General features: G+C 37.1%; 1 long non-coding RNA gene and 1 pseudogene across 17 annotated transcripts; both read left to right on the top strand.

The window, feature by feature from the left end:
• Nucleotides 1-804: 804 nt before the first annotated feature.
• LOC112191022 lies at nt 805-2,200 on the top strand (annotated as a pseudogene).
• A 1,949-nt stretch (nt 2,201-4,149) lies between these two features.
• On the top strand, nt 4,150-24,816 carry LOC112188805. Of its 17 annotated transcripts, none has more exons than XR_005806822.1 (20): nt 4,155-4,830; nt 5,622-5,693; nt 16,603-16,725; nt 17,032-17,127; nt 17,605-17,665; nt 18,542-19,481; nt 19,816-19,912; nt 20,344-20,426; nt 20,723-20,857; nt 20,964-21,004; nt 21,090-21,702; nt 21,865-21,944; nt 22,752-22,788; nt 22,877-22,925; nt 23,073-23,156; nt 23,246-23,282; nt 23,378-23,476; nt 23,585-23,647; nt 23,915-24,192; nt 24,488-24,816. It is a non-coding gene; the product is annotated as an uncharacterized LOC112188805 (long non-coding RNA). The 17 variants fall into 17 exon arrangements; XR_005806815.1 differs by having other exon boundaries at nt 4,176-4,830; nt 18,542-18,727; nt 18,935-18,979; nt 19,090-19,481; nt 23,073-23,476; XR_005806813.1 differs by having other exon boundaries at nt 4,154-4,602; nt 4,686-4,830; nt 23,073-23,476.
• Nucleotides 24,817-24,831: the final 15 nt, after the last annotated feature.

The raw sequence follows: 24,831 nt of genomic DNA, 5'->3' as shown, positions 1-24,831 counted from the left end.
TAAGAATTGAAAAGAGAATGAAACTAATCTCGAGCTGAGAAAAATAAAAGGAAACCCATGATGGAGTTTTGGCTGGATATGCATGTGTATTTCTTGATTTGTCGACTGCTTCTTTATATAGAGGTCATTGATAATCAAGTCGAGGTGGTCTTGCTCTTGAACTCAAACTCTCCTACTTTAGCTTAAGTTAGAGTCCCTCATGCAAGGGAAACCTTCATAATTGTACGTGGTTCAATCCTTATCCATGATTCAAGCTCTAGAAATGATGTATATGATTTATCAATTGACATGATTCATTCCTAGTAGTGCACCACGTCACACACTATAGGATGGCTTGGAAGAATCACATGCAACTTCAACTAATCCATAAAGCCAGATTTCTTTATGCTCATTATCTCTCCTCTTTGTTTGGATATATATTAAGATGAAGCCTTAATCCAAACTATTGTGCATGGGATTATCCACGTAAATGGTGTAGCTAACTTCTCATAAACTTCTAACCGGCATATGCTTCTAATAGTGATAAAACTTTAAATCTTAAGCATCAAATCAACCATATATGACATAATTAATAGCCGCTTAGTTTTCAATTATCAACTAATAAATGTATCAGTCGACAATAATATCACCAATTATTCATCCAACGGCTATGATTTGATGAGTTGGAGGTTGAATGATTGGGTGTAAACAGGAAGACTGCAATATGGAAAACTTAGCGAAGAACGTTCTTATGTTACAGGCCTATAAATAGCAATGCAAATACGAGGCTTTTGCAACATAACTAGCTAGCTAGCTAATAGAGCAATGGCATCCAAATCTAATATATCTTCTGTCCTCATTATCACTCTCCTCCTCGCCATTCTTACTCTCCTCTCTTATGCAACTGCTTCTCATCACCTCAGCAAGAGCTCTTCCCCATTTGAGTTCCTTGAGCATCTCAAGGGTTGTCACAAGGGTGATAAGGTCAAAGGCATCAATGACCTCAAGAAATACTTTGAAAAGTAAGGTTACTTGAACTACAAGAACCACAGTCATTCGGACGACGATGATTTCGACGACCTTTTGGAGGACGCCGTGAAGACTTACCAGATCAATTACCACCTCAAGGCCACCGGAACATTGGACGGCAAAACAGTGTCAAAGATGATGACGCCTCGTTGTGGCGTGCCGGATATCATCAATGGCACCACGTCCATGCGATCAGCCAAGAAAAGGCACCACCATGGTATCTAGCTATTTCATCTTATTAGACAATTACTTTGTCCTCTTACTTTCTAACGAGTTATCAGTAGCACATACACTACCGTACACACTTATACAATAATATACCCAAAATGATATGTACAATTACCATTTTTCCTAATGGTAATTGAATTTTAAAATCAAAATTAAAGCCATACACAGTAATTCTCCTGAATTAAGGCTTGACCATTACGTCTAACGAATTTAAGTACTCGACATTTTTTTATAGGTTCAATTCATACCACTGTTCACTACTTATTTCCTGGTGGAAATCTAAAATGGCCTTCCTCTAAATACCATCTGACCTAAGGTTTTCTCCCCGGCACCCGATCTGACGCCACGGCTGCTGTCGCACGGGCTTTCGCAACATGGGCTAGGAACACTCACTTCACGTTCAGCCAGGCCCAAAGTTACGAAAATGCGGATTTAAAGATTAGTTTTCATAAGGGTGATCATGGAGATGGGAGTTCATTTGATGGACCAGGCGGGATCCTAGCCCATGCTTTTTACCCGTCGGATGGAAGATTCCACTACGACGCAGATGAGACTTGGTCTGTGGGTGCTACTCCAGGTGCTGTGGACTTGGAGAGTGTGGCTTTGCATGAAATAGGGCACCTTCTGGGACTTGGACATAGCTCAGTGGAGGGAGCTATCATGGCCCCAGCTATTTCCCCGGGAGTTGCTCGAATAAGTTTGACTGGGGACGATGTTCAAGGAATAAGGGCTCTATACAACGTCTGAGGACTTTCCTTTATCAAATAAGGTACCTGAATACCCTGTGTTGAGATTTTTCAGATTAAAAAATAATGAAGAAAGTTGTATGCATGAAGAGCCAATCCTTCGGCAAATTTTGGTACATTTTCTTCTGATCGAGTTGGGGTGGTGAGATGTGCCTCCCCTTTTGTTTTGTGCATTTTATTTTCACCTCAAGTTCGTTTGTGTTAAGTCTTCTTTTTGTTCGCGGTATTGGTTTACGTACCCCTCTTATTGTTCTTCTTCTCTAATAAATAAAACATCGTGATAAAGAAATGTTGTTACTTTTTACCCCTCTCGTATACATCATCGATCTATCAGCAAAAAGAAGAAAAAAAAAGAAGAAGTTCTATGCATCAAGATATATATCTATATGCATTTACCGATAAAGTTAACAGTAAAAATGAGAAAAAAATACCATCGTTGATGATAATATCAGACTAAATATTCTGCTGAAAATTATTTGTATTAAAAACCGTATCATCAATTAATCTATTGGAGAAAACAGATGTGATGGTTGAAAGAAAGCTAAAGAAACAAAGAGAGAATTCTAGAAATGAATTATATTCTGGAGAAAAATGAGACTTGCTTAGCAATTACAGGTGTGGGTGAGGTATATATAGTACCAAGAGTGATTCTTGCGTGGGGCAGCTGTGGGTGAGGTATATATAGTACCAAGAGTGATTCTTGCGTGGTGCGGCTGACCAATCAGTGCTCAAACAAGGGGTATTTTGAGTATTTCACATTTAAAAATCAGAGACAATTTCGGAACAAACACAAAATTTTCTTATTTGATTGGAAAGCCGCACCGTGCACGTGGTGCGGCTAGCCACATCTAAGAATTGGCCTAGTACCAGATACATTCAACAGAAACTAGACACTTGGATTACAGCTGTAGGGCCCTGAGAAACTAACCATGTTGATTAACTACTAATTAACAAGCTAATCCCTAGTCAACTAACTAATTATAACAGACTGAGACTTGAGAGATAGTAAGCAGGAGCAGCATGATGTGACATCTTAACTATGGTATTGATAATCAAATTTGTACGTGCATGTTTAACTTCAAAAGAAGAAAGGCACTTATGCTTGCAAGTGACCATCGATCGGGAATGTCGGATGACTATAATATTGTAGTGATCTCGATCTCGTCCAGATTATCTCATACCGCAAACTCATCCATGTACGTGGAAATTGGTTTTATATAGAGGGGGGATTTGGTATTTGAACATTTTGAGCATCAATAATGATATATCGACGGTGAAGGTTTTCGGCGTCGAACCTAGTTTCGTCTTCAAAATTCTATGCTTTAACGGCTTAACCTAATTAACTGCTAACAGAAACCTAACTGATAAAGAATGCTGCCAAATGTTAAGCTCAACATGTTCTGGCGAGAACCTTTTTATATGATTTCTGCTTGTTAAGCTCAACATGCAGCTCTATATGCATGACGTACGTACACCAATTCTATAGAAAAACGTATACATGTACACGTCAATACTATTGCATATAAATTCCATTGCGAATATGAGGCTTCTGCAATATCCATACTCTTAATGGCACCAAAATCTGATCTTTCTCTTTTCACAGTAACTCTCCTCCTCCTCCTCGCCCTCTTTTCTTTCCTCTCTAATGCAATGGCAAACTCATCTCGATCTGTTTCAGTTCCTTGAGCATCTTAAGGGTTGTCACAAAGGTGACAAGGTCAAGGGCATCAATGACCTCAAGAATTACCTTCACAACTTCGGTTACTTGAACTACAAGAACCACATCCATTCTGATGACGATGATTTCGACGAGCTCTTGGAGGAAGCCGTCAAGACTTACCAGCTCAATGTCCACCTCAAGTCCACCGGAACGTTGGACGACAAAACCATATCACAGATGATGATGCCTGTAATACCCCGAAAAATCCAAATTAATTTCCGATGACATTTTAGAATGATTTCGTGATCATGGGAGGAAGTACGAGGCATTGAGGGTTGTGAATATTGCTCGAACAATTTTATTTCGAAATCGTACGTCATTTAGGGGCGTCTCAAAAAGTGACTTTTTATGCGTACCAAATTTGGGAAAATTTCCTTCATGAAAGTTGTAGAGCTCGTCGATACGATCGCGTGCATATGTGGAACGCAATATTCGGAGTTCGTATGAATTTATTATGAATTTTGGAAGAAATTTCCAGTTTAGTATAAATTTCTATTTTTGGAAATTTCCCATTTCATTTTTGCTAACTTCCGTTTCGGGAAACCCCGAAACCCATCCTCTCTCTCTCTTCCGCTCGAGGCCGAGGACGACGACAAACAGAGCAAATGATCGCCGGCCATTTTCTTCCTCCTCCGGCCACCGTTTGCCTCCAAACTACCTCCAGCAGCTTCGCCTCCCTCCTCCGAAGCCATCTGTGGCAACCTTGCACGGCGGCGTGGCCCCTAGCGGCGGCGGCGGCCCGGTTTCGATTAAAGCTCGATTTTGGTCAACGCCGGTTTTCTCCTAGCTCCGGCGACGAAAACTTCCGATCCTTGACTCCATGAACTCCACTCAACCTGCTGATCATCATACTAGGAGGATTGCACCTAGAGTGACCGGTTTCACGTTCGTCGGAGCTCGGTAAGTTTTCGATCCGAAACGAAAATCTTTAGATCGGTATATCTCGAGCTGTAGTGCATCGTTTTGATTGATTCTTTTTCCAGTGGGTTCTCCTTGATGTTCTTAACAACTCTCTAGAAGTAATCGAGGCCTGAAATTGAAGTTTTTACGTCGAAAATCGAGCTCGTCGGTTTCTGGAAATTCTCGCCGGTTTCTGGAAATTTTCCGGCCACCTTCAAACTGTTCAAGGTACTTTTCGACCCCTTCCGGTCATTTTCAGACTTCGTGCTAGTTATGAAAGTTGTTGAGCTTGATGAGAGGAAGAGGAGCAGCCAGGCCCCGACACCATTGGCGGTGGTAGGCGGCGGCTCTGTCCTTTTTCCGCGACATTTTCCGGCCACCTCCGGGGGTCAAAAATGTGATTTCTTTACAGTTTTAGATTCTACGTTTCGATGCGATCGTTTGCATATATAATTCATAATTTTTGGATATCGTATGATTTAGTTATGAATTTTTACGGTTTAGATCGATTTCGATAATCCAATTAATGTTTTTCGAAGATCGGACCGTCCGATGGACTTGTAGTTTTGATATATTGATCGTATGACTGTCCCAGTGACTTTGTGAGGTCACGGGCGAAGATCCGACCGTTGGATCTTCGTATAATTGTGAATTAGGGTGTTGGAAGGCGATTCGTGAGAATCCGACCGTCGGATTTTCATGAAATTTTGTGGAGATGTTTATAAGGACGATTCAGGAAGATCCGACCGTTGGATCTTCGTGATAATTTTGGGGGATGATCCTATGGGCGATCCGTGAGGATCCGACCGTTGGATCGTCATATAATTTCGATCCGACCGTTGGATCATCTTTATTTTCGAATCCAACCGTTGGATCATCTTTATTTTCGAATCCGACCGTTGGATCGTCTTTATTTTAGAATCCGCCCGTTGGATCGTCTTTATTTTAGAATCCGACCGTTGGATCGTCTTTATTTTTATTTATGAGTTGTTGGCTAAGTTATATCATATTGGATTTAGGTGATTGACGGTCTTTCTTGGTGAGCGGTTTTTGCGTGTTTTTGTGAAATTGAAGACGCAGCGGGATTAAAGGTGAGTAAACCTCACGTGGTTCATATTACGAACCAAATAAATTTAATTATTTTATTTTGTCGTAATTGTGTGAAAATATTTATGGAATAAATATTTGTTTTAAATCATATGGACTTGATCAACTACGGTCCATAGGTAAGTAAAATGATTTTATTATACAAATGAATTTCACGGTTTTTATACTTGAACTATAGTTGGTATTAGTGGTCATTCCTGCGTGGATGATTACGTATATATATATTTCGTGAAATATATATGTTGATTTGGCGTGTGATTGGTATGATGAAATGATTGAGAATTGATTGGATATTATTCAAGCTATTAATCTCCCATTTAATTGTTGAATAATGAAATGTTGATCATGTGATGTGAAAGCTATTTTATATGGCCAATTATGAATATGTGGAAATTATTTTAAGAAGTAAAGATTTGCCTTGAAATAATATGTCTCTTTATATGGGTGTACATGTACATTTATATACATTTATACACATTTATACAATCTAAAACTTATAAAGATTGTATGTTGAGAAATTGGTTATGTCTGAGAAGTACAATTGTGAAGCCGGGTGTTATCTACTACCCCGTGCTTAGGTGAATTACTGGTAAATGTGTTTTGGTGTTATGTGGAAGTTAGCCTTGGGCCCTAGTCCCTACAGATAGTGCACTATTATACTCTTAGGAAGGTTGCTTACTTTGAGTATACATACTTTGGTAGTGTCCTTAGTATGCTGATGGCTGTCCCATGCTTTGGTATAGTACTTTGGACCCTAGCATGTGGATTTATGATTTGTTACCAGTCAACCTGGTTTTCCCGTGTTTTGGGTATAGTACGTTGGACCCTAACACGTGGATTTATGATTTGTTACCAGTTAATCTGAAAATTCACTAAAAAGAGAAGTGTACTTATGTGAAATTGATCAAATATCTATCCATGATATATGTTGAGTATGTGGAGGTGTTATGTGAATTTGATCAAATTTCTATCTGTGATATATTTGAAATATGTGAAGGTGTTATGTGAAATTGATCAAATATCTATCCATGATATATTTTGAATATGTGAAGGTGTTATGCTGAATTGATCAAATATCTATCCATGATATATTTTGAATATGTGAAGGTGTTATGCTGAATTGATCAAATATCTATCCATGATATATTTTGAGTATGTGAAGGTGCTAGTAAAAAGAGAATCAAGCATGTGTTGCTTTAAATGTTATTTCACATATTAATGCTGCATTATTTGTTGATTGTTTACTGGAGTTATAATAATTGTAATTAAATAAATCAACAGTTCTTTCTTGTTTACTCACAAGCTTTGCAAAAAGCTTACCGGGTTTGGTGTTGTTGCAATCCCGGTACACTATTGATGCGCTCTTGGGAAGCGCGCAATTTAACCCTGAAAATATCGTTAGTAGTATAAGCATATAGGGATCGTTCTATTCCGGGGATTGAGGGTACACCTGTCATTGTGAAACAAATAAAGAAAAGTATTATTTACAAAAATAAAATAAAGAATAAATATATACAAGTGAACAAAAATAAGGGGGGTTTAGGAATTATAGAATTGAAAATTAAGATAAATAAAATATAAAAACACATATACAAGGGTGGAACGCAAGGAACAAAGATCAAAATCAATTCCATGTAATCAAATTCGATTCAAACCCTATAATTGTTCTTCCAAGTCATGAGAGAGGAGTTGATCATGTGAAACATTCGAAAGCAAATGATTTCCCATATTTTACTTTTCAATGCTAATTAACCTAAGCGAAAGCACCTAGATTAATCCTATCAAACATGCAATCAAGCCCTAGAAAGCTAGTCAATCATGACATGTTCAACGCATTAGACATAGAGAAAGGCTATCAACTCAAGTGTACAACTTAGTTATGGAAAAGTCCACCTAATTGCAATCCTCTTCAATTAAATTCGATTCTTGTCCAGAACCTTTACTACTTTTGATTCAAGTTACACAAAATGAAAAGTCGATTTCATGTTCTTAAACCTAGCACCAATTACATGCAAATCCTATAAGTGTCGACCCAAATAAGATAAACATATAAAAGTTTTCTGTAAAGCAAATTTAATCGAACAAACTCACATAAGCAACTTAGAATCACAATTATAGAATTCGAAAAATTTATTTAAACATAGAAATTGGGCTTAAACTTTGCCCTAAACATTATTGTTAACTAGAAACAAGTTCATACGAAATCAAACAAGGAAACCAAAAAGGTTACAAGGAAAAGGAACGAATTACACCGTGAGTGGAGATGGAGATGGAGAGCTAGATGGTTGGATCTTGAATCTTGGAAGCAAGCCTTCAAAGTGGATGATGGAGGATATGATCTTCACGGCTCCTTCTTCTTCTTCCTCTCCTTGCTTGAAAATGCAGAACTTTGCAACTAGAGAATGGAGAAGGAAAATGGAAAGGAAATGGAGAGACAAAGAAGATGAGATGGATGAAGGAATTGGTTTAGGAAAATGGAAAGGAAATGGAGAGACAAAGAAGATGAGATGGATGAAGGAAGATGTGACTATGGAAAATGGAAAGGAAATGGTGAGACAAGGAGATGGAATGGATGAAGGAATGTTTGACTAAGGAAAATGGAAAGGAAATGGAGAGACAAGGAGATGAAATGGATGAAGGAATGTGATTTGAGAGTGAGAGGAGAAGTGTATTTATAGGGAGGAAAAAGAAGAGTGAAATGATGAGATGAAGAAAAATAATGAAAGTGGAGTATGAGAGTGGTTTGTAAAATATGTAAAAGATGAGGTAATGATGAAAGCAAAGCATGAAGGTGAAGAAATGTGGAAGTGATGATGATCTTTTAGAGTAGAAAAATGTATCCAAGGAGAAAGAAATGCTTTCTTCATGTGGGTGGGAAACATGAATATGTGGTGTTGAGCTGTTTTCAAGTCAGTTTCTGCCCCTTTATTCCTTCAATTATTTCTCCAACAAGACTTCATTATATGCCTTCGACTTCTTCATATGAAATTTTCCTCTATGAGTGTAGATTACTGTGGTAAAATTTCAGAATTTCTTTCCATGTGGTTGGGCCGGAAATGCTGCTGGACCTCTTACAGGTCCAGTTTTCCGGTTTTGCTTATGTAGAGAATTGGGCTGATTGTTTGAAGGCCTTCCACTCATATTTTTCTCTGGCACTCTTCATAAGAAATGATCCTTTGGGTGTCTAGAATGGATCTGGAAAGTTTCAACTCATTTGAAGTTCGGATGGTTAGTCTGCCACTCCTCATTTCTTGTCTAGCTCGCTTTCTCAGGCCAAAATGCTCATTTTAGGGCCAAACAGCTCATTTCATCATCATTTACTCCAATGTACCTAAAAAATAGAAATTGAGTTAAAAATCGATTCGTTAAGGAATTAACTAAGCAAAATATGAGGAATTAACTATTAAAATACCGCATTAAAATGCTCATATCAAATTCCCCCACACTTAGCTTTTGCTAGTCCCTTAGCAAAACAAAACAAAACAAAAAAATCCAAAACAGAACAAAGACTTGACAAAAAAGCAAGTAAATGACTCTATTGCTCCTAATAGTTGTCTCAGAGACTCCAAACTCATGGCTTTCACGTTAAACACTTAATCAAAATCACAAAGATAATTCCATGGTTAATAAACCTGTGACATTCATATGACTAAGCAAGATATGGAGAACTTAAGTTATACAGTGAATGATAGCATGTTTCGAACAAGTCCAATCCAAACTCACAGGGCATACTCTCGATTTTTCTCTCAGAAATGGCTATGCTTAAAAGCTTCACACTCAAGTATATGCAAGAGAACAAATTGTAAGGCAACAAACAGCTTGCATATTTCATCAATAAACACATTTTGTGAAGAATTTTTAAAGACCTCATGAAATGACTAAGTGCACAAATGGACCTAAACCATAAGCTCGACTGCGTAACTGACTCCACTAACCAAAGACTGCCCATCTCAAGGATCAAGTCACTTAAAACAGGTTGTAATGGGGCTAAGCTAGGGTTTTCGAAATGAAGATTAAGGATACAAAAAAATCCTAAGGACCTAGCAGAGCATATAAGGACCACCTTATGTCACCATTTTTATGGGCTTATCATTGTTTTTGGGCCCAACTTTCACTCTAACAAATATGGAAATGGACAAAGGCATAATTTTCAACCTTGAGCCTTCTACAAATTTGCAAGTCCAAAACCACACTTCAACATTTTCCCAAGAGTTTTCTTTTCAATTTTTCTTCTCTTTTGCCGCTTCTCTTTCTTTCTTTTTTTTTTTTTTTTTTTTCAAGGCAAAATTTTTCTTCTTTTTTTCTTCTTGGATTTTCCCCACCCCACAGTTGTCTTTCATTGTCACCCCTACATACTATGTCATGCTCTACTAAGTCCTTAAGACAAGGGTAGAGATATCCTGTACTAAGCTCATGGTAGGGTAGTGAGGGTGATGAAACAAAGGTTTTCAACGTAGGCTCAAAGGGGTTCATTCTAAGGAGTCCCACGACGGGCACAATTGGGGACACATGCTTGTTTGGCTTTGGTGGTTACCCTAATGCCTTCTATCCTATCCAGGATCAGTGCATATTATGGCATACAAGTTTTGACAGTCACAACAGCCGAGTTCTAGTACTCTCTAGTCCATTAAAATCTATGGCACATGATCATTGGATTTTCAAAAGAATGATGAGGTTTTGCAAATACAGCCATGAAATTATGAATTTATCAATAAGCACTCGAAAAGAAAGTATTTTAGCTCAACAGCTCATTTGGGTCAAATGAATCAGACTTAATCCTAGCATGCTTAATGAACCAAGTTACAATCCTATCTCAAATCTTCATACAAGCATCACAATGTCGATTAACCACAGAATTCAATTAAGTCCTATTTCGATTGTGAAAACCTTCAGCCATGAATTCGGAGACATGTTCATCCTAGACGTTAGGAGCATCCTAAGACTCAAACACACAAAAACACTCTAAAACCAACATTTTTTTTTTTTTTTTTACAATTTAATTTCAACACTTAGGTACGGGAACAGGGAGTCTCGATGTGCAATGGGACTGAAACAGCTACCCTTTTTCAAGACTATGTTTAATCCAATATACCTTAGTGTATCACAACATCAATTAAAAACACAATAAAAACACAATCCAACATCAACTTCTTTTTTTTTTTTTTTTTTTTTTTTTTTTATATACTAACTACTAAAAACACAATAAAGCAATAATCCTTCCCCCATACTTAATTCATGCATTGTCCTCAATGTATAAACAAATATAAATCATGCAAAGCATAAATCAAGCATAGAAGAGAGTTAACACAACGAAACCTAAAACAACTTAAAATTCATGAAAATAAAATAGAAGGAAGAGTTCAAGAAAGCAAATCTGCGTTTGATGGCTCCTCCACAGATACGGTTGAAATGGGTTGCCTCCCATGCAGCGCTTAATGTTTAAAGTCTCTCAGCCTAGACTTGTACCTCCATTTACTCCTTTGGAGGAGCGGTATGCGGGCGAGTGGCAGCCCTCTTGCTGGTTTCAGCCTCCTGAGGAGGGTTCTCATGTTGTGATGCTGTAGCGTCCTTGCGAGGAAACCCAGGAGGATAACTCTGCAAGTTATTGACTTCCTGAGCAAGCTTGTTTATTGCAGTGTGACAGCGGATCAAAGAGCAGTTCATCTCAGAGATGTAATCGATCATGCAATTGACTCTCCAATCTGTCACCATAATACCATCGCGGAGAGAGGAACGCAAATCATCAATCGAATCCGTCAAGCTTTCCAGGGTGGCCATAGGGCGAGGAGCACGAGTAGCTGGTGAGGAAGAAGACTCTCCGGGATGCAGTCTGGGAGAGCGACGAGGCAGAGGAGGGGACTGCGGGTACGCTCACGGATAGGACGATGGTCCCATGGACGAGTAAGTCCAGCTCTAGTGGCCGCTTGACGACCTTCTTCTTCCAAAGATAGAACACGGCGTTGATTGACGCCCCTGTGAGGGGTAACCTTGGTTCGAGCCATGAGGAAGTAAAAGGAATTTGAAACTGCACGTTTAGACAAACCTTAGTAAAATCTGGAGGAGACAAAAAAGGATGTATATATGAAGCACAAAATAGGGTAGAAATCTCAACAAGCACAGGGTTTTAACAAAGCTTCTCCGGGAAGGAGAAGAGTTATGACAGTTCACGGCCCAAGAAACTCCCCCACGTGTAAATATTCCTTTCTTTTCCTGGATTTATGGCATTTAGATCTGCTTTCGGCTGTAGCTTGTCTGTCATAACTCCTCGAGATTCGTTTGGTTCCCCCACGTGTCCTTTCTTTTCCGGGATTTATGGCATGCTTTCGGCTATAGCTTGTCTGTCACAGCTCCTCGAGATTTGTTTGGTTCTCCCACGTGTCCTCCACGCGCCAACAGCTTTTCCGTGTTTTCGGGTGACTTTAATCCAACGCGTAGATTTAATCTCAGAGATCGTCGATCCAACGGTGGAGATCTGCTCACTTGTTCTATAAATAGGTGCATTCTGAGCGACTGTTCACTCCAAAAGAAAATTCTTCCGAGTTCCAGCCTTTCTCTCTCAACCCTTTAGCCTTTCTTTCGAAACTCAAATCTTTTCTTCATCAACATGGAACCACGAACTCTGCAACTAATGGAGCAACAGACCCAGCAACAAATCGAGGATGGAGGAAACAACCAAGCAGCCGGGACTAATAACCGGTGGGCTCCCACACCGCCTCAACTAAGAATCCTCAAGGGCCTTTACTATGATAAGGGTTTTAAGTACCCAACTCCAGAGCAGATTCAAGAGATCTGCCTTCATTTGAAACAGTATGGGCAGATCGAGGACAAAAACGTCTTCTTTTGGTTCCAGAACCTCAAGGCTCGTGAGAGGCAGAAGTTGAAGGAATTTCGGAACGTTCCGGTTGGTGGATCTCTCGATCTCAATTTTGGTTCCACTAGTAATGATAGATCCACTGACAGATCCATTGATCTAAACTTTGGGTCACGTGTCGGCTATGGTGCTGATGGATCGATCATGGAACAACGAGGAGAATATCACCAGGAGATTGAAACCCTTCCACTATTCCCCATGCATGGTGAGGACATCTTGGGCAACATGAAGACTACTTCCGAGGGAGGTGGCGGTTATGGCGGTGGCTCTCACATTTCCCTTGAGCTCAGTCTCAACTCCTGCAGAGATGCAGACATGGCTTAGTATTATTATTATTATTATTATTATTATTATATATATTTTTTTTAAATATATATTTTTTTTTTGTAAATAGCTGAATTTAATAAGACTGAATGAATGCAATTTTTTTTTAATTTAATTTTTTTTTTTTTATAAAGGACTCAAAAATAAAAGACAAAATATATATAGGACTCAAAATGAAAGACAAAAATATAAATTCCTTCCCCCACACTTAAATATTGCATTATCCTCAATGTAATCAATTAAAAGCATGCAATGAAATAAGTAAGCATAGATGGAAGACATTTACGAAAACAAATCCTAAAATAAAAACAATAGAGAAAAAATGAAAAATAAAAAAAAATAGGGAAAGAGAAAGCAAATCTGATTATATTCTGAATTGGGTTGCCTCCCAAGTAGCGCTTGTATTTTACGTCTTGCAGCCAGACAGTACCTACATTAAATAAAGTTAGTAACTATAATTAACAAATAAATACAAAATAAAAACAAGTATAACTATTAATTACAAACTACAAGTATAATTAACAAGTATATTATACATAAGACACAAGTTAAGTAAACAAGTGAGTATAAAACGTGAAAAGTATTTTTACAAGTTTAAAGTGTGAAACAACAAAATAATTTACACGTATAGGGTATTCACAAGTATTTCTTTTATTATAAACATTATTGATATCGAATCAAATTCCAAGCGGTAAATCAAGTGAACGTGCGGCCCAAGTATAGTCGCCTAGACACAAACTCCCTTTCAAATCGTTTGGGCAACCTTACTGAAATGGCCAGGTGGGGGAGGACGAACACGAGAGGAAAAATCCATTTTGGCATGAGCTACTCCCACATAGTGGTTTAGGCCCATTTGCAAGCACTTCTGGATTCAAAAACCCGTCATGAACGTTGTCCCCTTCCTAGACACCATTCCACATAGGCTATGCTTACTAAGATGAAAAAGTTCATAAGTGTGAAGACAGTTCAACAAGTGTTAATAAAGGCCGCCCTCAACCTTAAGGGACCTGAGCTAGGTACCAATAAGGGGTTTAGGCCAATATTAACAAAAGAAACTTCACCTATTCCTCTCAATTTACAACCTACAATTAAAATTCGTGTTCAATAATATAAATAAATATTTAAACTAAGTTTCAAACAATTTATATACAACAAATATATACAATAAATGATACAATTTAGCAAGTGATTTTTCAATCCCCGGCAACGGCGCCAAAAATTGATGCGCTCTTGGGAAGCGCATAATTTAACCCTGAAAATATCGTTAGTAGTATAAGCAAATAGGGATCGTTCTATTCCGGGGATTGAGGGTACACCTGTCATTGTGAAACAAATAAAGAAAAGTATTATTTACAAAAATAAAATAAAGAATAAATATATACAAGTGAACAAAAATAAGGGGGGTTTAGGAATTATAGAATTGAAAATTAAGATAAATAAAATATAAAAACACATATACAAGGGTGGAACGCAAGGAACAAAGATCAAAATCAATTCCATGTAATCAAATTCGATTCAAACCCTATAATTGTTCTTCCAAGTCATGAGAGAGGAGTTGATCATGTGAAACATTCGAAAGCAAATGATTTCCCATATTTTACTTTTCAATGCTAATTAACCTAAGCGAAAGCACCTAGATTAATCCTATCAAACATGCAATCAAGCCCTAGAAAGCTAGTCAATCATGACATGTTCAACGCATTAGACATAGAGAAAGGCTATCAACTCAAGTGTACAACTTAGTTATGGAAAAGTCCACCTAATTGCAATCCTCTTCAATTAAATTCGATTCTTGTCCAGAACCTTTACTACTTTTGATTCAAGTTACACAAAATGAAAAGTCGATTTCATGTTCTTAAACCTAGCACCAATTACATGCAAATCCTATAAGTGTCGACCCAAATAAGATAAACATATAAAAGTTTTCTGTAAAGCAAATTTAATCGAACAAACTCACATAAGCAACTTAGAATCACAATTATAGAATTCGAAAACTTTATTTAAACATAGAAATTGGGCTTAAACTTTGCCCTAAACATTATTGTTAACTAGAAACAAGTTCATACGAAATCAAACAAGGAAACCAAAAAGGTTACAAGGAAAAGGAACGAATTACACCGTGAGTGGAGATGGAGATGGAGAGCTAGATGGTTGGATCTTGAATCTTGGAAGCAAGCCTTCAAAGTGGATGATGGAGGATATGATCTTCACGGCTCCTTCTTCTTCTTCCTCTCCTTGCTTGAAAATGCAGAACTTTGCAACTAGAGAATGGAGAAGGAAAATGGAAAGGAAATGGAGAGACAAAGAAGATGAGATGGATGAAGGAATTGGTTTAGGAAAATGGAAAGGAAATGGAGAGACAAAGAAGATGAGATGGATGAAGGAAGATGTGACTATGGAAAATGGAAAGGAAATGGTGAGACAAGGAGATGGAATGGATGAAGGAATGTTTGACTAAGGAAAATGGAAAGGAAATGGAGAGACAAGGAGATGAAATGGATGAAGGAATGTGATTTGAGAGTGAGAGGAGAAGTGTATTTATAGGGAGGAAAAAGAAGAGTGAAATGATGAGATGAAGAAAAATAATGAAAGTGGAGTATGAGAGTGGTTTGTAAAATATGTAAAAGATGAGGTAATGATGAAAGCAAAGCATGAAGGTGAAGAAATGTGGAAGTGATGATGATCTTTTAGAGTAGAAAAATGTATCCAAGGAGAAAGAAATGCTTTCTTCATGTGGGTGGGAAACATGAATATGTGGTGTTGAGCTGTTTTCAAGTCAGTTTCTGCCCCTTTATTCCTTCAATTATTTCTCCAACAAGACTTCATTATATGCCTTCGACTTCTTCATATGAAATTTTCCTCTATGAGTGTAGATTACTGTGGTAAAATTTCAGAATTTCTTTCCATGTGGTTGGGCCGGAAATGCTGCTGGACCTCTTACAGGTCCAGTTTTCCGGTTTTGCTTATGTAGAGAATTGGGCTGATTGTTTGAAGGCCTTCCACTCATATTTTTCTCTGGCACTCTTCATAAGAAATGATCCTTTGGGTGTCTAGAATGGATCTGGAAAGTTTCAACTCATTTGAAGTTCGGATGGTTAGTCTGCCACTCCTCATTTCTTGTCTAGCTCGCTTTCTCAGGCCAAAATGCTCATTTTAGGGCCAAACAGCTCATTTCATCATCATTTACTCCAATGTACCTAAAAAATAGAAATTGAGTTAAAAATCGATTCGTTAAGGAATTAACTAAGCAAAATGTGAGGAATTAACTATTAAAATACCGCATTAAAATGCTCATATCAACTATTCAAATTGTGTAGCGGGTAATCTCACAGGTCAGGAGAATCAGGGCAGTGATCGTGCGGTCTAGAGAATTAGTATTAGATTTACAGCATTTGTTTTGTGAGGAGAATTATACTCATTGAGTTTTACAATTTGATTTGGTGAGAGTGTGTTGTAATAAGTAGCTTGAGGATTTGGTTTATGTAATATCAAGAGGTATATTTAGTGGTTGTTTCTGAGAGAAAAATTCAGAACGTATTTGTATTGTTTTTAGTCATGTTCCGGATTTGAATCCTTAATTCAAAATTCGGGGTGTGACAATGCCTCGTTGTGGTGTGCCCGATATCATCAATGGCGCCACATACGTTCCTAGTTTTACCTGCTGTGAGGTTTAATTTAGTTTTGCCCTTTTTATGCAGGGTTAAACGTCCCCTTTCCAGTGAATTACAATGATATTGGATATGATTATATCAACAGACGCGTAGAAATGAAGCCGCTTTTCCATGCCATTGCATGCAGCGGCACATACTTTATGCACACAGGTTAGTTTGTGAATATCAACTTCCACTGATCACTAGATGATTTTGCAAAGGAAGTACCATTTTGCCTGATTAATTTTGTTCAGTTCTATGGTTTTCTGCTGCACTATTAACTTTGTAATGGAAGAGAATCCAGCTTTTTGAAAATTGTTGTTTCAGGCATTAGCCATGATTAGATGGCAGTATTGACACTTGGATGAGGACTGTGTTAAGCATAATATATAGTAAAACTTCGGAGGAACAACATGAACCCTAAAAACTAAATTACTCTTGAATATTCTCCAATAGTTTTCTGATTGTTGCTTTTAGGTAAAAAATATATAGGAGAAAGAACCCTACTAGGTGAAGGCAGAGAAGAGGAAGGTTGAATACAACAAGAACATGGATGTGTACGAAAAGAAACAAGTAAGTGTTTCTGTTTTAATTGTTAATCTCCAGGTTTCATCCTTTATGTCTTTTTGTGAGATTTTGTTGTTTAATTATGCACAGCAGGCTGAAGGAGATAATAGAGCTGAGGAGTTTTTGGCTATGTGTTAATTTATATTTGATTTCAACATATATCATGCTCCTTTTATGAATCCTACCATTAGCCAACCTCTATCAATGGGAACCGGAAAGTAGGAGTCACAACACTTTTCCTTATTGGATTAGTACAATTAGCTGTACTGTACATCGACCTGCATACACATTAAAAAAGATACTATTGACAATATATAGGACTCCCCTTTCTTTTTATTAGTCATCAGCATTTTTTTTTACTGTGGCTTTTAATGACAAATTTAAACCCAGTTCGTTTTTTTGTCCCAGTTTATGTACAAAATTTGGGTTCCTGTTTCTTTAAAGTTTTATTTTGGGTTCTAATTCGGGGTCATTTTGATGCAGCAAATCTGATATAACTCCCTTAGGTCCACTCCTTGACAAGACTGAACTTTATTTCACCAAGGTAAACTCAACCTCCTGTACAAAAAATTTAAGTTCATGTATTTTGATTATCTCTGCATTCTTCCATGATTACAAAGGAACTCCATAAGAAAGTTGACAGGTGAGATGTCGATCACTTCCATTTTTTTCGAAGTCGTATTTTTTCCCCCCTTCAAAGGTGCTTATTCCAGTTATTGTCTGGTTTTGGATTAATTGTGTATGTTTTTCCCCCCTTCACAACAAGTTCCTAGCTTTTGCTTATTTCAAATACTATCTACACTCATGTTTGTTTACCTCTGTTTATTGCGTGGCTGAATTTCAAGTTTGGTATGATTCAGTCTATAAAAGATTTAAGATACAAGCAAGGATGTGGTTAATTTAGTATAAAATTGGAATTGCTTTTTGCATTAGTTTGTAGTTGCTTTTGTCTATTGACTTCGTGTGAATAACAGCAACATTTAGATCATTAGATTTATGCGTAAGGTTGAAGTGATTTTTGCTCTCTGTATTGTTGTTTTTAACTTTTCCTTTGGGTATATCTCTATTTTGCTATTGGTGGCTATTAACTCATTCTTTTATTTAATCCGGGTTTATTGTTGAACCATTATGTGCCTTCTTTGTTTGTCTTTTTAATATATGAATCAGCTTATGCATAAAAAAAGTACCTTTGTTTTTGTTCATATTTTTGTTTTACAGCTTTTTTATTAATCATGTCTCTGACCTTCTTCTTAAGGTTCCTGCCAATTGAACAGTCATTTTCCCCTCAGTTTTCGTTTTGTGCTGTTGCAGTTGAAATGCAATTTAAAATGAAAATTACAACCTACTTTATTTTTGTTAACTTTTTATTTCTTCAGAAATTTCAGATGCTAATGTTGTAGAAACTTTCACCGTTGTGTAGAATCAATGACAAGATGGACCTATTTGAAGAGAAGCAAGTTGTTGGTTAGATGATAGCAACAATTGTGCATTCAACCAACTGTGAGTTGTCACTAAGTGACATTTCCGGCATGGCACCTGAACTAGCACTCATCAGATTTCGGCTTTTAAATTCAATTGTGATTGAGAAGATAATTGTTGATGATTGGTGTGATACCTTACTCGATACAAAAACTTCTCGGTTACATAAACTTTTTTGATGATTTAATATTGGGATATCTTTTGTTGTCCAAAATGATGATCAGCTTTTACTTTATATTTTAAAAGGGTAGGTAGGATGAATAAGTGAACGCAGAAAAAAAAAAAAGAAACCTTGGATGAGTTTTTGTTAAATTAGTTTATCTTCTATTTGCAGAAACAATAATGCAGACATTCAAGATTATGACATGAAAGTCGGATGGTAATATACTGTGTTAATTAGGGTCATGTTATCAGTCACAGAGAATTGAACTTTGCTTCCTCATAAGTTGGTCCTACACTGTTCCTAACTGTTCACCAGCGAAATGGCAGTTCTGCCCTCGAGTTGCATACTATCTAAAAAGGCGTCAGTTATATGGTGTTTTCTGGAAGCCTTCGTCGCATTTAGTCACATGCAAATCGATCGATTTTCCTCTCTCTTGCCAGTCGCAGTGAACCCAATCCAAATCGCTCTTGCTCTTACTCGAATCAACAAATTTCTCTCGCTCTCCTCGCACAAAAATCCAAAACTGAGATAGAAATACATTTCCTGCTCAAAATCTCAAACTTGCTACCGGTCAGTTTATTGTTTAGAGGTATCGTTGGTTAGTCTGGATCTCTGTGTTTTGAAATAGATGTTGCGCTTGATTTAGACGGATGCAATTGGGCTTTATTCCATTATTTTGATAATGGGTATGTGATTCAATCGCAATCCATCAGTTGAGGTAAATCCCCATCTCGTTCTTTCCAATTCTTTCTGTCCTCGATCATATTTTCATTTTTTTGCTGCATCATGATTATATATGCTTGGTTTCTTCACATTTGCAATATTGGACTCCTTCTTTCCAATCACTATGTTAATCTCATAACTCGGGCTCTGATTTGTCCAAATTTGCTTTACCAAGTTATAGTAATGAAAAACACATTTTTAGAAAAGAGACAAATTGTTGGGATTCTGCAGAGACCAACCAAATATTCTTTAGCGTTTTCCTTTTAGTCAATATTGGACATTTTCTGGCATGTAGGTTAGTTGGTTTACAATTTCCTGGAATGCTTCAGGTTAAAAAAGACCCACTTCAGATTGCTAAGGATTCTGCCGCATTGAATGTGTTTAGAGAAGTGAAGGTGTCTGATAAGAAGAAGATTATTGTATCAGGTTCGTTTTGATTTGTTTAATCTGTGTTTCTAGGTTTGTTGGGTTTGATTTGTTTCCTGCTCTAATTTGGTGAACCTGTGAATGGTAAAGATGTGAGCTTTGCGAATGCACATAGAGGTTTCTGTAGTTTATATTGGGGTAGTGAAGAAAGTAGATAACTCAGATAAAAGGAAGAAGAAGAAGGGACGGGAACAATCGGTATTATTATTATTTTTTTCTTTCCAGAATCACAACTCTAACTGACCTTAATCACTCCCTGAAGAAGCTGTTAATTTATCCTGGAAGTCAACAAATAATGTTCTGTGCAATGCTCTTTGTTTTTTTTTTTTGGTAGTTTAGAAGAGGTTAGCACATTCTCTGTTTTTCGAGTTTGTAATGTGAGTTTCAGTAGTAAAGTTATGGTTTTGTTTTCGTTTTGTGGTGGTCTGCAGATCTGGAAATCCAGGGCTACCAAATTGGAGTAAGAAATGCAGACACAAACTAAACTCATGAAGAGGAACAACTCCATGATTGGGTAAGATTTTTACTGAGTCTTGCCTTTAGTTTACATTTTTTACTGAGCATAATCAAGTTTAAGGCTTGTGATGCTGAAGCTGAAATATTTAGGTAGACTGGAAGTCGTGTCTGAAATATTTACCTCTTGAATTTATTTTCTGTACTTCTTTCTAAAAATCCGATTCGTTACATTGGTGATTGTTTCATGAATGTCAAATCTATCAAAATGGTAAGCATGTTTCTGGTACTTGAATGTTTTTGGTTGTGATTTCATTTGACTTATGCTAAAACCTTTCAAATTTTTCATGATTCCAGCTCTCTCTCTCTCACTGCCAATTTGAGAATAAACAGTCTTCGCTCTGCTCAAATGTATTTCCCTAGACTCTTATATGCCAGCAAAGAGTAACACTTTGTAGCTGATAAGTGGACAAAGAATTAATACCAAACAAGGTATGTACACTGCAATCATGATGAATATGTAAAGTAATCATCTAGATTTTGTCACAAAAATACCATGCTGGAAAGACTAACTTGCTCAAGTACAACACCAATGCAGTGATGCCAGGAGTAGCTCTACACAGGTTCAAAGAACACCCAGTATGATTATCTTACAGTATTAATGACCAAATAACTAAACCCTTAGTTAATGGTTGATTGGAAGTTATCGTTGCTCTGTTTGCAGGTGGACTTCTCTTTATTAGTAGTAACTTGCAGTATGTTACAAGCTCGACCTTGGTGCTTTTCATATTCTCGAAATCCATAAGTAGTACACATCTGAAGCAACAGACTACACATGTGAAGAACTCATATGGAATGATTGGTTCAATCTTAAATTGTAAGATATTTTCACCAGAACTAACCACTTTTTAATTTGTATATAAAAAACATCTTTGGTTAGAATATCTGTCTTTTGGAAAATGTAAATACAGAAGCTTGGCTGGTATTAAATACCAGCTCCTGTTCAAGACGTCCATATTTGAAATATCTACAAAAAAAAATACTGACCCGCAGCATCGCGCGGGCAAAATGGGGTTTTGTACTGTTCATTAAATAGTGTTGTGACTCTTTTGCCCTTTTATTCTCTGCCTTTTTACTTGAGTACCCCAGACAAGTGTTCGTCTCCTTTGGGACTCCGCGTGGCTCTGTTTCTTTGCTCCACGAACAGAGTGCATAAAGAGTTCAAGAATGATCAAGAAAGTGAGAGACAGGGAAAGAACGATAGGGAGAGAAGACCGATTTCAATTCGATCCGTTTCAATTTCCGCCAAGATGCGCTCTCTTTGGTTATGTTTTCAGGTATTTTCATGTCTTCTGGTATTTTGACCCATTTCAATTCGATCACTTATCAAGAACAATCCAGAGAGAGAGAGCCAATTTGCCTTCTAATTTCTGAGCTGTTAGTTCGTTCTGCTTTTAATTTATGTTTCTGAATTTGTGATTAATATAAATTCCAACCAGAGAAATAAGTATCTTAATTGTGACGGGGGAAGTAGCAGCTCTAAGCGACTCAGGGAAGGAGAAGAAGACAGACTGTGACTGTAAGTGGGCTCTGAACCATCTTCGTTTATTTCATTCCAGTAATTTCTGGGTATTTATTGTTGTTTCAATGCATTCAAACTGTGACTCTTTGTTCCCTTTTGCCGAAATTTAATGATCCTCTCTTTGAAAATGGGTTGATCTCAAATTGGGTTTCTGTGGCTTGCACTTTTTCATTGATATTGATAGAGGTTTGTAATTTCTTGCAGAAAGTCACAGACCCATGTTTAGTTTTTGACTTTGGATTCAGTTTGTATAGTATTTGAAACAGCTAAACTTAAAATCTGTACAAACTGATTGCATTGAAACAAAGTGTATAACTGTTTCAAATACTATAGAAACTAATAGTATTTGGGATATTAACTAAGCTGTAGCTATGCAAGCGTTTTGGTTTGCTATTGAAATAGCCAGCAAATCACACAAAGCTACATTAATTTCAACGAAATTTTGGCCACTTGGTCATAATCCCTTTAATGCAATGTCCTGCTTTTTTCTCCTCATCATAATATTTTGTTTAGTTGTATGTACCTTTGATTCAATCTGGGTTCTTTTATTAACAATATGATAGAGCTCCTTCTTTTACTAAATCGTCAGCAAACTTCAAATTGATATGTTTGTCAACAAACATGAATTTTGCCTTTTTTATTGTTTAGTAAATGCTTAAGTTCATGGTTTTGAATGGAAAACTTTGAAACCAGAAGTCTTTACTTTGATTTTATTGACATTTTAATATTTAGTACTATTTGGTTTGGTTCTCCGAATTTGTTAGGATTTTATACTCACTGACGCTGTTATTTGGTTTCAAATAGGGAAAGCTTTTTTGAAGCAGCTGAAAGTGTTCCTGGGGTAATTTTTTTCAACTTAGTTCTTTGTTATTTAGATATGGTTGTATTGAATTCGATTGTGATCTGTATTCTTATCGATTTTGTGACAGTTTTGGATGAAAGAAAGCAGGGAAAGTTTTGATTCTCTCTGATATGGAGGTACTCCTTGATTAATGACTAAGATTGCTTTTGCTACTGTCTTGCAATTTCAAAATTGGAGTAGAATAAAACTTCTGGATTCTGCCTTACATGACAGATTTTGTCTGACCACTTTGGTTGCAATTTTTGCATCCCTTGGATTTTCAGTTAATGCCATGGAAATTGGTGAATAAGCTTGACCTTGAGCTTCATTCAGTTGCTATGTCCTGCTCTTGATGAACTCAAGTTAGAGTGAGTTTTAGGATGATACTGAATGTTGGATTAGTTTGGCACTATTGGTGGTTTGGTGCAACTTATTTGTTCTTGTCTCACTATCCCAGACAGTGAAGGTGTTGTAGCCCCCCCCCCCCCCCCAGAGTGAGTTTTAGGATGATACTGAATGTTGGATTAGTTTGGCACTATTGGTGGTTTGGTGCAAGAGCAACTAATTTGTTCTTGCCTCACTATCCCAGACATCATTCACCATATGTATCGGTTCAAAATCCATCTGTGAATTTCAATATTGGTGGATAACAGTCACATCATGAAAACATAAATTAAGATATACTAAGGTAATTATAGAGAAGATCGAGTTATGTTTACCTTAGTACTAACAGCCTCATTTCAAATGGGACAAAATCATGGATTAATTTCATGATTTTCATCGTCTGTGTTTGCAGAGATCCATTCACTTCCGATTGTCATGACCGAGACAGAAAGAGGAAGACTCGAGAAATACAAAGGTAAGGCGTACTTATGCAGATTGCAGATTAAAGTTTTGAGTCCTGAAATTTTTTCTGATGCAAAGCCTATTATGGCAGATTTTACATGACTTTCCTACACCATGGATCCTATTCAAATACAAGTTGTCTGTAGATTTGTAAACTTTGGCATTAATAGAACAGAATGTACTCATTTTCTAATGGTTGCTATTGCATAGTATATTTTAGGAAGATTTAGTAGCGAGGTATGTTCAGAACTCTAATCTACATGCTTTTCTTCAAAAATAGGCCACTTGAATATATGACGATACTTGGAGCATCTGTCAAAAGATCTGAATCCATGAAGTCAAGGTTGTTGTGTTGCCACTTCTGAGAGATTCTATTTGTTTCAGTGCAGAGACAGAGAGAGAGTGTGAAAGGAAAACAGGAGTGATCGATCTGGATTTGTTTGACAAGAGGTGTAGAGATAGAGAGAAACTGTGAAAGGAGAAGATCAGAAGGAAATAAGGAATCAATGTTGGACAAGAGGCTTCCAATGAAGAAGACAGGACATCAGTTGATAGCAGGTAATTTAGAGAAGAACAGGGATTTGGGTCTGGGTTTGTTTTGGATTGCTCATCTATCGGTTTTTTTTTTCCATATTTTCTTCTGATACTGGGTTTTTGTTTTGAAATGCTCCGGTGAATTGATTTCAGACATAAAATTCCTGTCAGCTTCATAGTTATCGCCAAACTTGCATAATTGTTATCAGCTTCATAGTTGTTGCTTAACCTTCATGGTTTTGCATTGGATTATCATTTGAACAGAATATGCAGCTCCATTCAACCTTTTCTTATCTGACTACCTCCATTTTAATGGCAGCCCACCAGAATCAGCAACAAATGATCTTCTCATCAACGCGAATGAAACACCAACAACAGACGAACCAAATGATGATACCTTTGAAGAACTCATGTAAAGTAACTGGTTCGAAAGATAAATGCAGATTATTTTGATGAGAACTACCTACCTTTGCAATTAGAGTTTAGGAACTCTGGTTAGAATGATCATTTTTTGAACAAATGTTGGTTAAAATACCCGTTTCTGTGCAAAACATCAATTTCTGAAATATGTGAATAGACAAATCTGGTCAAAACTCCAGCTTTTGAATGATAATATTTTAAATTAGTGTCTCTTATAGTTTCTTACCTTATGAATGCAATTGT

The sequence above is a fragment of the Rosa chinensis genome, chromosome 2 (genome assembly GCF_002994745.2).
Source record: "Rosa chinensis cultivar Old Blush chromosome 2, RchiOBHm-V2, whole genome shotgun sequence".
NCBI lineage: Eukaryota > Viridiplantae > Streptophyta > Magnoliopsida > Rosales > Rosaceae > Rosa > Rosa chinensis.
The sequence above is the reverse complement of the archived record's forward strand: the minus strand, read 5'-3'. Positions and strand labels throughout refer to the sequence as shown.